Below are 4,021 nucleotides of genomic sequence, written 5' to 3'. Positions count from 1 at the left end.
TGAGAAATTTTCTAAAGGGAGTCTGGTAGTGCTCATGGAAACACTACCGCTTTTGTCCACTGGGGCGCCAACATCAACACAAAATGAAAGTTCCTTGTAGTAACATTAAAGGTGCTTTGTTGACTGAAACAATAATGAGTCCTCTCAGCCCACAGTTTGTATGGCTGCGCTGTTAGTTGCTCAAGGTATTTGCTGACCCAAGTGGTTGATACCGCTCTCATTTTTACTTGCCATTACCACCAGTGACCACAAATCAACCAGGACAAAACCACTGTGTAAGTGCTCCATTCATGGTTTCTTCTACTTTAGTGTGTTGCGCATGTGGAGTACAGCTGAGCAAACGCTTCAGAGACGATGTATCATTCACTGCAACAGAAGGTCCTGATCCAGTATGTAGGAATGTTAATGTAACTCCCTACACACACACACACACACCTGCCCTCCCCACTATGATCAGCTGTGATGCTGACCAATCACGAACAGGAGTATGTGTTTCTTGAACAGATGGACTGTCTTGTCAGCCCCCAACACTTGAACTCACCCCCCCTGCATTTTTTTCATTTGATATTTTTTGTTTTCCCGCCATTCTACACTTGAAGTCTCACTCGAACGTTGGCCTTGCTTTGAGATGTTCAGATGGCAACAGCCACTCATTCACAAATTGCTCACAAGATTCTTTGCACCGCAGCCTCTCGCTGTCACCTGTTTCTGATGCTGCCACGTTAGCGTAGTGCTGCTCAGCTTAGATCGCTGTGGATTTGACTCTAAAAATAGTCACAGCTGTTTCCTGGTAGAGGATGTGTGTTTTAATGATGTCCACTTCTACAATAAGCTAGTAGCTATAGATGAAGAACATGCTAATGGTGCCATATCTAGAGTGTGGTGCCTCTCCATCATGCAGTCAGTTCACCTGTTGATGTTTTTGGTAGCTTCGTACAGTTTTTTGGTTTTGTTTTGGCCTTCATGATGAATCCCTGTGAACATGTGTTGCCTCCTACTGTGTTTGTTTTTTTCAAGAAACCTTTTAAGAGAACCTGCCAGGCTGTAATATCCCTGTGTAATAACACTGCATTATGTAATAACTGAACAAAATGTAATACATTTTCCCTTCACTATGTAAAACCCGCATTTTGTAATCTGTTACATTTGGAATAAACTGCTTGAATGCGTTATTGCATTTTGCAAGAAGTGATTACTTATCGCAATGTTTTTTTCAAAATGGGTCGTTTGCAATTTTGTGATGAAATGTAATAACGCATGCATTATTTAACAACCGATGAAAAAAGATGTTCAATGAAAGATCATCTACTGAGTTAATTGTATCTTTTAAATTGCCTTTTGAGTGATTTATGCTTAAAAGCATACAATTACTGATTATTTCATAATGCATGTATTATTACATATTTTCAGGCTGTGATGCGGGTGTTATTACATAATGTAAGTATATAATAATGAAAATATATTGCATTTTGTTCAGTTATTACATAATGTGTTGTTACAGTCCCTAACATTGTCAACATGTATCTCTTATTAAACATAAATGTGGACTTTTAAACCCCTAATTGTATATTCTGTTGTTTTAAAGGGTTCTGCTGATATTTGCACTCGAATGATTTCCTTCTGTTGCTTTTGGCCTTCGTCCCGTTTGACTTTGTGTTTGATGACGGTGATGGAGCGACTGAGTGACGGGCTGCTCACACATTGTGATGAACAGAGAACGGAGATACTGACTCACAGTTTTGTGACCGGTTTCTGTCTCGGCTGGTCCGACTCCCCCGACGACACAAAGTGTGTGATTGTTGCGCCTCGTCAGCCTTTTACTGCTGTCCAGGCGATCTCGGGTCGTTCATGTGTGGTGAATGCCAAAAAAAGGTCCTTATTGCACTTACTTAACAAATATGTTGTCTCTGCTTCACTTAAATGAAATTTGACAATCTGACTATTGTCCTCATGTACACGTTGCTACTTTTTGCCAATGACAACTAAGTCCATGTGTCTGTTGGTGCAGATATCTTGTCCACCGCTTCATATTCAGGACATTAAATATGGCGATGTAGGTCCCCGCCCAATGATTCGCCATTATTTGAACTTGGAAACACTTAATAGCTATGCTATAATAGTCCTTAACACAATACATGACACACGTGGTCCTCTAGGGACTGAATTTGTGGTTCTCAGAGGATACATTTTTTGGTGACTTGGACCCTTTTCTTTACCAACTCCAATCACCAGAATGTACAAAAAAATAAAATCAATATGAAATATTACGATCCACAACGCTGCTCTTTTTTTGTCTGGGTTTCTTGATGTCATTTGTTCTAACCCCCCCCCTCCCCCCGTCAGTTGGGAGCATAGACTGTTTATTAAAGTGGACGTAGTCGTCATGAAGTCACTCGGCTACCATTTTGTTGTCTTGAATTTGTCTTTTTTTAACCAAAAGTGACTGTGGACGAGTGGGTGGAGCTGAGCAAGAGCAGGGCCAGGTGGTGTTAGCAGCTAGCGCTAGCAATCTGCTGGGAGAGCTTCAAGTCAACAACTGCTGCTGCAGCAGCAAAAAGACACATCGGGCTAAAAACAAAGCCTCAAACCAAATCAAATTGAGATCCATAGAGAAGTCAGGTCTCACGATGAACCGGAGCATCTGCTCACAGGTCACACCAGGACTGGACCGCTTTTTGGCAGTTTGTTTTCATCCCCTTCTAGAAACACGTGTTACAGGGTAACTTTCTCAAATCTTTGAATGTGTTTGTCTTGTGTGATTGACTGGCGACCTGTTCTCGTGCCTAATGCATGCTGGGAAAGACTCCGAACAGACACTTATGGAACCCATTTATTGCATGTTTATAAGACATTGTGAACATCCTGGATTTTGTACATCAAAAAAAGAAAACTGAGAAAACTGTCAGAATGTGCAACCAACATCTAAATCTTTACTAAACAATAACACGTTTGTTAAAAAAACTAATACTTTACATCACATTACAGTGTCCTGCAGAACATTTCATGTTTTAGTACTTTATTCCTTTCATCACTTATTTTGGTGCAATATTTCAACCTTGTATCCTAAAAACTCGGTTTAGTTTCTGGGAACCTTCATCAAACCGTTGATTCTGGACCACCGCTGGTCAAGACCAACACCAGCAGACACTCCTGTGTGCATGTGAGGCACTAACAGTGAACCCAAAATCCAACAGAAGTTAACACGGAGAACAAACATATAAATATACAAACTGTACAGGCTTGACACAAAGAGGAAGAGCTCTGAAAAACAGTCCACTCACTGTGGAGTAAACTGGAACCACGAGATCATTCACAGAACAAACAAAAGCTCTTAAAATGTCAAATCAATTTAGTTTCCCATTCTGCTCCTCAGTTTTCCAGTTAAAGGAATACTTTACCACCAAAATAACATTTTGCACATCAATAACTCACCCTGTGTTGAATTCTTGTAAAAAATAAATTTAAAAAAATAAAAATTCCTCACGTCACCCAAGGTCACAATCAAAAAACAGAAAAGTAAAGGGGAGCAGCAAAATATCCATTGACAAACACACAACTCAAGCAGTCTAATCCCAGTCTCATGGATCCAGTGGTACATCTGCTAAGACGTTACATTTTAAAGCTTGAGACTGTTTATGTTGGAAAAGTGTTTTTGAATCAGAAGGTTTTAGCGACGATAAGCAGGCGAGGTATCTTCTCATCAGCTCATTCCACTTTAAGGTGCCCTACATCTTTCTGGTGCTCTTGGGTGAGTTTTTGCGACAGAACTCACCAGATTGTCGCAGTGCGGTAACACAGTACCCCATAGCGAGGATTTGATTCGTTAATTGACGCCGATCTTGTTTTGGATTCACCACCAGCTGTCATTTTTTGTCAGTAAGTGGGACCAGAAAGAGCGCGGAGCCTCGTCTTGCTTTTCACACCAAATGCACGAGTGCAACCTTGTGCAGAGCCAGGCCACCGGCGTCAACCGGAGAGTGCAGCAGCTTTTTGCGGAAACAAAATTCAACAAAATTGAAAG

Source organism: Melanostigma gelatinosum (assembly GCF_949748355.1).
Source record: "Melanostigma gelatinosum genome assembly, chromosome: 18".
NCBI lineage: Eukaryota > Metazoa > Chordata > Actinopteri > Perciformes > Zoarcidae > Melanostigma > Melanostigma gelatinosum.
The sequence above is the reverse complement of the archived record's forward strand: the minus strand, read 5'-3'. Positions refer to the sequence as shown.